The sequence below is a fragment of the Lycium ferocissimum genome, chromosome 1 (genome assembly GCF_029784015.1).
Source record: "Lycium ferocissimum isolate CSIRO_LF1 chromosome 1, AGI_CSIRO_Lferr_CH_V1, whole genome shotgun sequence".
In the NCBI taxonomy this organism is placed as follows: domain Eukaryota; kingdom Viridiplantae; phylum Streptophyta; class Magnoliopsida; order Solanales; family Solanaceae; genus Lycium; species Lycium ferocissimum.
In genome coordinates, this window is record NC_081342.1 from 4,304,103 (window position 1) to 4,315,500 (window position 11,398).

At 33.1% G+C, this 11,398-nt stretch overlaps 1 pseudogene; it reads left to right on the forward strand.

The window, feature by feature from the left end:
- Positions 1-3,444: 3,444 nt before the first annotated feature.
- LOC132067962 (F-box/kelch-repeat protein At3g23880-like) lies at positions 3,445-4,579 on the forward strand (annotated as a pseudogene).
- The last annotated feature ends 6,819 nt before the right edge of the window (positions 4,580-11,398 follow it).

The window sequence follows — 11,398 nt, forward strand, 5'->3', positions numbered from 1 at the left end:
AAACTTGTGAATGAATTACCAAAGTTATCGGATCCCAAGATACTTATGCCAAGTCGCCATTTATTAAGCATAAGTATGCGAATTAGGCATAACTTTGTTAATTCCTTCCAAGTGTATCTTAGGTGGGGCATAGCGAAATTTAAACTCGCCTTGCGAATTTTTTTTTTAAATTTTATTTGTGTGGGGGGTTCGAACCTGGAACCCATGAATTTTAGTCGAATAAAAATTTAAAGATTTCAAATATGAGGGGCAAAATTTAAAAACCATCCCAAAAGAAGAAAGCTATTTTGTTGCTACGATATTGAGAGTTCGGTTGGGGTACCAAAGAACTATGGCATATAGGATAACTTTGTTTAATAGAGGGCCTTGTCTATTCTAAAGTAGATTAAAAGGGCAGAATTTTTTCATTTTGTTATTTTGAGCAAGAATTGTTTCCATTATAGCTAAGGGTGTGTTTGGTACGACGGAACATATGGAAAATGTTTTCTTGAAAGAACATGTGAATTTCTTACTTATTTTCTAGTGTTTGGTAAGTAAACAAAAAACAAAAACAAAAAAAGTTACTCAAAGAGCATTTATATGTAATATAGTAAAACACTGGGGGTGGGGAGTGGTGAAAAGAAACCTGGCCTTGAAGTGCCAAACAATTGCTGAGGTTTCAGGCCATTTCAACAGAAAACAATAGACAACATACGGTACATAAATAGTTTATAAATTTGGTTCCTTGGCACCAATTGCAACGATATTTCAAGCTTGTCATCCGAGACACTAGAGTTGAATGGAAAAGTCTCAAAACACTGCCAAAATTTGTCTTTTTTCTTTACTTTTATCGTGTTACTTTTTCTTTACCCTCTTTAAGTAACTAAAACTATGAACTTCTCCTATCTTATACACTGCAGATGAATTTTTCCGCTCATCATGTTTCAGAATAGAGACGAGACCTGAAGAGTGAATCCAAAACAAGGATTTTATAATGAACAATAAAAAGAGAATGCATCAGAAGTCAATCAGTAAAAAGAATAAAGGAATCAATGGTAAAGTATAGAACTTATGTTATTAAATCCTTCTGACCCAAAACTAAGTGAGAAAAAGAGATGTAGCAGGGACAATTTTGAGAAAATTAAGTTAATAATTACAATCTGTTTCTAGTTAAGTTGAAGCTCTAGCAATTAAAGTCCATTTACCAAAAGGCAAGAAAGAATTATATAATTGGATGGTTAATAATAAAAATCTAATAAAACTATGCAATTAGATGCATCCAATGTATAGAGACATCCATCCATTTTTCATTAGTACAGAGTCATATTCAAAGTAATTAAATTTTTAAGCGCACACATTTCTAAACATATTCTAAACCTTTTGTTTGAGTTATAAAACCAAACTCGTTCTCTCTAATCTTTTCATAAATCAATTCAGCGGTTATAAGTGATTTCGTTTTTCTTTTTGATCCAACAATAACAAATTTTATATTTCCAAGCTAATTTAATTTAACGCATATTCTCCTTCTGAAGAGCCCTTAAAATTTTAGTCTAATTCAAATGCCCAATAATGATAAGACCTAATAAAAAAGGAGATAATATTTCACATGGTCACTCAACTATGAGTGTTTCACTCGAAAAATCACTCAACTTTGTTTTATAATCAGAAAATCACTCAACTATTGATGTTTTACTTAGAAAGTCACTCAACTATTGGTGTTTCACCCTGAAAATCACTCAACTTTGTTTTCTAACCAGAAAGTCACTCAACCTATTTAAGTGATTTTTTAATTACATTTTCTTTGATTTTTATTTAAAGTCAAAACTATTGGTGTTTCACCCTGCAAATCACTCAACTACTACTACTACTAGTACTACCTAATACTCTATTTAGTGGGAATGAGGGTAAAATAAAAAGTGTTGGTTATTATATTTTTAGTGGGTCGGATCAATAAAATGGTTAAAAGGGATACTTGTTAATTTCTTATAATTTTGACTTTAAATAAAAATTAGCAAAATGTAATTAAAAAAATCACTTAAATAGGTTGAGTGACTTTGTAGGCGAAACACCAATAGTTAAGTGACTTTCTAGTTAGAAAACAAAATTTAGTGACTTTCTGAGTGAAACACTCATAGTTGAATGACTATCCGAGATATTATCTCAATAAAAAGATGGTTAAAAAACAAGAGTCATGCTTAATTTTTCTTTTTTCGAGGATTGGTTGCATTTTGCTTAAATCGAAAATAAAAAATAAAAGGTCAAACCCATCGATAGACACCTATATGGTCGTTCGGTTCTTTCAATTGAACACCTCAACTAAATCTTGTTTCATTTAGACACCTGAGATAGAATCCAACTGTGTCATTTAGACACTTTTCACTGAATCAGCCAAATTTACAAAATGTGTGTAATACACTCGCTGCTGACGTGGCAAATGACGAATAAAATGAGGACATGTGTCTTTTTTAATTTTTTTAAAAAAAAACTATTTAAAAATATTTAATAACAAATTAAAAGTAATACTCTCAAAAAGAAAAGAAAAAACTTGATTTACACCCAATCAGAAAAGACACATTATTAACAAAAAGAAAAAGAAAAAAAGGACACATTGAAAAATATGAAATGGGTTCTTCACCATCTTCATGTTATTCTTGTTACAACCACAATTTTAATCCAAATTTTCAAGAGAAACTCCTCCAAATTTGTTATAACTTCAGCTAAAAATTCCTACGAAGCCCCAAAGGCAATCCAACATTTATTTCTCAAAAATTTCATCAAATCAATTAACTCATTTTAAACCTTCAAGCTTTCTAAAGACTCCATTAATGGCAAAAAAAAATTTAAAAAAATTATTTTTGGGATTTTTTTCTTTTGTTTATTAAATAGATTTATATATAAAAAAAATTTATCTTTCTTGTCCAATAAACGCTTAGGGAGAGAGAGGGTGGTGGCGGTCTTAATTTTTTTCGGTGAACAAGATAGCAATAGTGGAAGTTTTGTTAAATGGAGAAGAAAGAGGGAAAACTAATAAAGAAGAAGAAGAAGGAAATAAAAAGAATTAAAAAAAAAATCTGTTTTTTGGACTCTTCACGGGCTAATTTAGTGTGAAAATCACGCAAGTTGCTAAATCAGCGAAAAGTGTCTAAATGACACAGTAGGACCCTACCTTAGGTGTCTAAATGAAATAAGGTTTAATTGAGGTATTCAAGTATATGTATTCAAGTATATGTATGATGGGTTTGGCCAAAATAAAATAAAATCCAAGTAAACAGTACATTTTCCCGCCTTACCTTTTTTGTTTTTTTTTCAGGTACGGAAAACATTTCTGTTGTAAAGAAAATTAGGGCTTTCACATAGTAATCCCAGAACTCCAAGACTTGCAATTTGTGCAACCCAAATGGAATCCCAAGAAGATGAAGCCCTCCCAAAAAGGGCCAAACCCACAGGTAAATATTCAATCTTGCCAATGCCTAATCTTCCTGTAGAACTCATCACTGAAATCTTGTTAAAGCTTCCTGTGAAATCTCTCTTGAAATTCAGGTCTGTTTCTAAATCTTGGATTGAATTAATCTCTAGCAATGAATTTGTGAAGACCCATCTCTTATTATCAGCTAGCAACAAGAACTACACCCACCATGGTGTTATGTTTACATCTGACAACGGTGTCAAGGACGGATCTCTTAACGCTTTACTTACCCATCCTGTAACTGAGGCATTTGACTTGGATTATCCTGGTAAAAAAAATCCCGATGATTATCCTACGCTTGTGGGTTCTGTCAATGGATTATTTTGTCTTGCCATCAGTATAGATGAAGGATTGGATGACTTGTTTCTATGGAATCCTTCAATTAGAAAGTACAAGAAACTGCCTAATTATAGCCTTAACCTAAGCCATTATGAGCATGCTCTTAATGATTTCAATTATGGTTTTGCATATTATGAGTTCCAAGATGATTACAAGGTAGTGGGTATTTTCCCTGTTTTCAGATGTCGACTCCCCTGTAGTCCTGTTGAGGTCAAAATATATAGTCTAAAGAGTGATTCTTGGAGACGTATTGAGAATTTTCGAGAGTTCTTGGTTGGTCCTGGTAAGTTTGTGAACGGGAAAATTCATTGGCTTGACAAGGGCCGAAACATCATTTCTATCGATTTGGCTGCTGAAAAATGGGCAAAGGTAGAGCAGCCCCGCTTTTGTAAAAGATGTGGATTTTTTAGGCTAGGAGTGTTCGGGAGTGATCTTTCTGTGCTTTGTAATTACACATGGACTCATGTAGATGTCTGGGTTATGAAGGAGTATGGGTGAAAGAATCTTGGAAAAAGATGTTTACCATCAACCCTCCTGAAGTTCCTACGAGATGTATATTTGGTCCACCCATTTTAATGTCAAATGAAGGTGAAATTTTGCTTAAGTTAGGATCACATTTCACGAAAGACAATCCAAAGGATGACTCAATCAGATATCTAAATGTTGCTGGCGTTGGTCCATGTATTGAGGCAGAAATCTACGTTAAGAGCCTAGTTTGTCCCTTTTTATTGAAGAGACCACGAATGCACCAACAACAGAGGCTGAAATAACTCAGATGAAGACAATCACGCGACTAATAACCTGTAAGAGTTACACTTTATGCATTTTTCTCAAGTTTTGTTAAATTCTACTTCATATTGCTTGCAAATCTTGTTACTCAATTTCCTTTTTTGCTCTGTTTTGAAGAAACAATAATCCTTTGCAAGAGCCATTATTTTGGTTGTATTACTTGGTGTGTTGAATTTTAAACTCAATAGTACTGGATGTTGTTGCTCTTCTTGAGCAGTTTCTTAAGGGGATGTTGTGCCTATAGACAGAGTAAGAATGGAGAGCACCAGAGACATGGAAATTGTGGCAGGCGAATGCACCAAAAACGCCTTATGGTTATTTTTTGTAGATCCAGGAGGTTTCTCTGGCTATTCTTCTTTAGGTGAAAGCTTAACAGCGCGATGAAGAGGAAACCAAGGAATTATTTTATGAAGTTTAAGCTCTGAGAGAGTGTCTAGTTTTGATGTTTTCCATTGCTGCTAATAGTTGGCTGTTTATTTTCTTCTGGACGATTCGGTGTTTACCTTGCTATTAGCTAATGTTGTATGTAATTTTCTTAATTCGCAACTATCTTCTTGCACTTTTACGTATTTGATCTAAGAAAGTCTGAATCTTTTTTCACTTTACCAGTAATATTTGATGGGAGTAAGTATGTGTTGGAAGGTCAAAGCATAAAACAAAAGCTATTTTGCTGCTATGATCATGAGAGTTGGATTTGAGTAGCAAAGAACTATGGAATATAGGAGAGCTTTGTTTAAGAGGGCCTTGTCTTTTCTAAAGTAGATTAAAAAGTACAGACTTTTGTCATCTTTGTTAGTTTGAACAAGAATTGTTTCCATTATAGCTAAATCTTATTTTGTTATAAATAGACCCTTAAATTGTAGTATCTATCATTTGACCTTCTGAAAATTCTTGCAAGTTAAGGGACATGGTTTATATGTAGACCTCCAACTTAAATCGACAATCGATTTTTTGCAGTGCAATGTGCTGCATATGGATCAGCAGGCTATTGCTTGTGACATACTCTTAGCTTTTAGCTTTTTTTCTTTTGGTATTAATTTTTTTTTTTTAATGTAAAGAAATAGATTAGAAATTAGCAACCAGTGAGTGCAAAGGAAGTGTTATTTTGGTACTTATAATAGCCTATACATACCACTTGAGACATGATACTTGAATTGGTTTTGAGATAGGATATCTGAGTTGGTTTGTATGAAGCCCTAAACTTATTTGAGTGTTGGAGTCACCTTTGATAGGAAGAATTTTACCCCCGAAGTGGGATTTTCTAGCCGGAATTTGGATTAGTTGGGTCCCAAGGCGAATATGTGAAAACCGAAAAAAGAAAAAAGTGGTCAAATACATAAGCCGCCTCTTAAACTTGTCCGTCTTATTCACTTTGACACTGAACTATTTAAAATCCTATTTGACACTTTTTACTCGCTTTTCAACAAAGGTTCAGCGCGTGTTCTAAGAGCCTACAGTATGTTATTTACGACCAATGAAAAAAGACACATCAACCAAGACAAAAACCAAAAATTTGAAGAAGAAAAAACACTTACCCTTTTTCCTGTCTTACCCTTTTTCCTGTCTTTTTCGCTGCCCCCTCCCGCTCACCCTTTCCATCATCTTCCATCACACCTCCGTTCCCATCTTCGAAATTTCCTGTCCTATTAAATTGTCTTCTCTGCCATACCAATGTCGATTGTATGTTTTGAGTTAGGTTGTAGTTTTAAATCTGAAAATTTCCATCTCAGGGGAAGCTCAAAGCTCACATCCTTGTGAAGTTTGAGGCGAAATTTTTTGAGTCTACTGTTGGTTCTCAAAAAAAGAAAAAACCAACTTGTATCTTTTGAAATTTTTGGATTTGGGTAAAATTGCTACTGAGATTTGTTTAGATATTATTGATTGGAGCTCTAAACCTGATTGAAACCTTGACTCAGGAGCTTGATATGAAGATTTGAACTAAAGAGACTTGGAGCTTAGGTAGAGCCATTTGAAATTGCTACTGTTAGGTCTGTTGATTATTTTGAACTAGAAATTGAAATATTCTTGTTTGTTTATTTGGTGATTGAATTCAGTTGGTATTTGTCTGTTGAACTGAACGTTAAACCTACATTGGACATCAAACCTTGTAGCTGAGTTGAGGATTATTATTGGGGGGCTTAGAACCATGATTAGCATGTTGAATCTTTAGTTTGGTTTGAAGATTAAAGCTGAAATAGGAAACCTCCATGGCCGTCGGCCATGAAAGTTTCCGGCAATGGTTGACTGCTTCAACCAAGAGTGTAGTAAAAGGGGAAAAAAAATGGTAATGAGAAAGAAAAAGATAAAAAGAATAAGGAAAATGGATTCACCATTATGGAGCTACTTAAACCGCTCAATGAGTGTAAAATACACACTTTGTCGTGTCAGCAAAAGGTGTCTAATAAATACACTTTTTGAGGAGTTCAAGTATTCAAAAGTAACAAATCCTAGTTACATTGTCAAAGAGAATAAAAGGTAGGACTCGTTTAAGGGGCCGTTTATGTATTTAGCCAAAAAAAAAAGAACTCTATTGAGTGCTGCCGTGCTGGTCATGAGCCAAATTAGGAATGGCCTACTAGGAAGAAAGTGCACAGTTTGCCCGTCAAATGGGCTGGACTTCAATTTTTGCCCTTCAAAATTGAATTCATGCCTAGCTGGGCATAACTTGTGGTGGGATATTATGATGCGAAAATATAAAGTTATGCCCCGCAAAAAAGTTTTTTTCCTCGAGGGGCAAAAATTAAAGACCAACACAAAATAGGGAGAAGTGCAGATGACCCGGCTGCTAGAGTAGAGGCTGAACAGCAAGTTGAGTAGTCTTTAGCAGCCCAAGTCGAACAGTCACCATTGGAGTGTTTAGAAATCATGAGGGTAAATGGCTTCTGGGTTTCTCAGTTTCTATAAACCCCACCACAGCCTTCAATACTGAAATTCATGCTATCATCCATGGACTTCGATTAGCTCTTACTCATAAACTTCAACCCCTTCACATCAATATCGATGGCAAGGAAGTTGTACAACTTTTTAACAACTCCAACATACTGACTTGCTCTTCACTTGTTGATGACTGCAGGTACATGATCAAGATGCTGCATAGCCCTGTAGTGGGACATGTTTACGGGGAGCAGAATGTAGTAGCAGATAGATTAGCAAAGGTGGCAAGTGGTCGGACTGGAGTGCCTTGAATGGAGCTGTTTTGGGATGCACCATTTGTTTTGGCAAATATTTAGAATCAAGATCTCTATGGAGAACCATCTGGCTGCATGGTGCCGCCATCATCACTGCCGATTGCACAACTGTCTTCTAATATAAGTAGTAGTAGCAGTTGAGTTAAAGATACTTCAGTCAATGAAACTATGGTCAATATTGTGGATATACCACAACATGCTCTCGTCTAACCTTTTAGTTTTGTTATACTATATAGGGAATTTTACATAAATGACTAACATTTAGGGGTTTTAAATTGGGCATAGCTACATTTTAGCTATTTTTTAAGCTAAGCGCGCTCTATTTTAATTCATTGTTTTAAAATTAGAAGATTGTATTCAAAATTCGAACTCGAGTCGATTTTTGTATTCAATTCAAATTTTTCCCCTTTTTCTATCGGATGTATTCAACTAAAACATCAAAAACACAAAAATTTGCAAAAAAAATTAAGAATACAAATCAATAAGCAATACAATAAATAAATTTCACTTTATTCATTTGTATACACATTCAAAATTCATTGTTTCATTTGTATACGAGAAATAAAATTAACGAATATATTAAATACCGATACTTGAAATAAAATTTGATTGTTATTATCTAGGGTGGCTCAATGGGTTAGTTTTGCTTTAGCCCGCCTAAATTTTTGAAGTCATCAAATTGTATTCAAAAATAGAAATTTATTTATCTTAGACAATATTGAGGAGAAGAGAGAAGTACAAAACAACCACCAATAAAACAACAAAAACTATCTACTTTTTAACAGAAATATTTAGTGCTAAAAAATTACTCAAAATCTTCATATTGTTAAATAAAGTTTTTACAACAACATTTAAAATGTATTTAAGACAATTAATGAATTATCTTATTAACTTGAATCTAAGATATCATCACTATTATAAATATTAATAATAATGTTTTGTGATAAATCTCAATTATAAAAAAACAAAATGGCAAGACTAGTTTATTTTTTTATTCTCTATGTATGAGTATATATTTAAGGTCTCTATTAGATTAAAATTTAACTTTAGGCCTATTAATTTTATTGAGACGCTTACTTCTTGGATTATTATACATTGACGATGAGGTCGTTCATCGGAGTCTTATAATTCGAACCCGGATACTCTCAAATCCGGCGATATTTGAGGGCCATCATCAAGGAGGGAGTTGCACAAGAGAGAGAATATAAATAGTACGGGGTAGCTTTTTTATTTTAAGTTGAGTTAAAGATCTTTAGTCAATGAAACTATGGCCTAAATAAATTGTGGATATACCACAAGATAAAAATAAAGTTTCGTTCTAACCTTTTAGTTTTGTTATACTACATATCGTACTTACCAAAAAAAAAACATGTGTGTGATGGACTAAAGCCCATTTTGCTGGTTATCCAGTATCTCTTTTTTGGCTCAACCATCCGGTCAGTGAAGTCTAGATCGACTAATCTAGATTCACATCGTCTAGGCCCTACTAAGAGTGGTAAAGAACTCTCTACCAAGAAGTTCTCCATTTTTAGGCTGAAAGTATCTGGTTATGTTCAATTCCATCCGTTATCTTCAGCTTGGATGACACACATATATACATATGCATATGGTGTGTTCACTGACAAATCTTAAAATCCCTTTTGTAATTTTAAGATTCCACTAGAATGTCGGACTACCTACAACAGAAATAATACAATTACGGAACCTGTCTCTGAAGTGCCTACAATTGCAGAGGTTTTAGGCCTTTTTTTTTAACAGAAAAGCAATAAACAACATAAGTAGCTTATAAGTTTGGTCCCCAGGCACCAAGTTGCAACAATATTTCAAGCATGTTTTCTGAGACATTAGAGCTGCCAACTAGAAAATAGTGGTCCGAAAATCTTAGTCATCATCATCTATCCAATAAACTACTTGCACGTCATAAACCAGAAACAAGTGTTTTTTTGTGCCTCATTAGTAATATCCCTTTTGACACAAGCACATCATGAGTATGATCTTTGAAGCTCAATATTTGTGCCGCTGAATTTGTTGATGTTGTTAACTTGTTATCACATTCTTTTTCATTTGAATTTTCAAAATTAATATTTAAGGGAAGTGACCTCGTGATGTCTGGGGAAAGATTCTTTTTTCATACGCTTTACAGTATGCCAGAAACCATATGTTTAGCTTTTCATTTTCAATGATTTTTGTTGAAGGGTTTTGTCTTTTTGTTAACTGACAATTGATAGCAAAAATGATCTCTATTCTGCCAAGCATTCTATGTTTTCTAAACTTAAATTGAACCAATACTAGTTTTTTTTTTTTTACTGCAAAATACAGTCAGAATTTTCAATTGAAATCTTCTACAACAAAATTATCAAAGTTTTCGACTATATGAACATACCACAAGAAGTTTCTCAAAAGTCAATTATATTTTGACCTGATTAGATATTTATATAAATAAAATTCTGAATTTCTATCGTTCATAATAATTCTGTAGCATTTTTATTTTCTGACTTTATATGAGCTTCTATTAGTACTAAGGTCTAGAATCAGATTTTTTATTAATTACATGGTTAAGTATGTTCACTCTAATACTGCGGAGACCAAAACCATAATTATGCAATAGCATATGTAATAACTAGTGAGAAGAAGCCCCTGCACAATGTATTCATAAATTTAAATTTTCTAAACTGTGTTGATTAAGTGATTTGGGTAAAAAATATTAAATGTTTTACTTAAAAATTTAACTTTAAAGCACGGAAGACCACCAAGTTTAATTACCGAAAGTCATGAGGAAGTTTTTAAGAAACAGTCATATCAAAGAACTTCAAACCCCTCTCTATATTTGTATGTCTATTTGGGTTTGATATCGTTAATTACATTACTGATTACGAGTTGATTGGTATAAATATTTAAAATTTATTGTATTGTTTGAAATTCTTATGAGGTTAAGAAAATAGATTTTTGGAATTTGTGTTTTTTATATGTAAATAAAACATTTAAAACTTGTGGTTTTAAGCATGGCATAGTATATTTATACGACTAAAATCTTCTCATTATCGATAAAATGAGAAACTTAAATTAATTATTTCCAAATTGTCACAGCGGAATAACTATTAACTAAGTAATTTATTTAATTACTATTTCGGATTTAATTTCTTATATAACAACACGTGATTTATTATATATAAGTACCCCAATAATAGAGTGACTAATGAAAAAAGCCAAAAAAATATAGAAAGACTTAGTGGGCGTTTGCTCATAAAAATTATTCACTTTTTTCCGAAATTTTTTTTTACTTTTTTTACTTTTAACGTTTGGCCATAAAAATTATTCACTTTTTTCGGAAGTTATACTCCAGAATACTAAAAACAAGAAAAACTTTCAACTTTTTTCACTACATTTTATCAAAAACTACAATTTCAAAAGTTTTGGCCAAATCCAACTTTAAAAATTTCAAAAAAGTGAATTTTTTTTTTGATATTTATGGCCAAACGGGGCCTTAAAATATCACGAGGGCAGCAGTACAAGTGACAAAGCTGTGAGTACAATGCTTTTGAAGCATGTAAATGTCATTTCCGAAAGTGCCCTCCGCAGCAAGCAGGCGCGTCAACGAAGGCATGTCTGTACCACCCTCAAGTCTCTCACTTTCTTA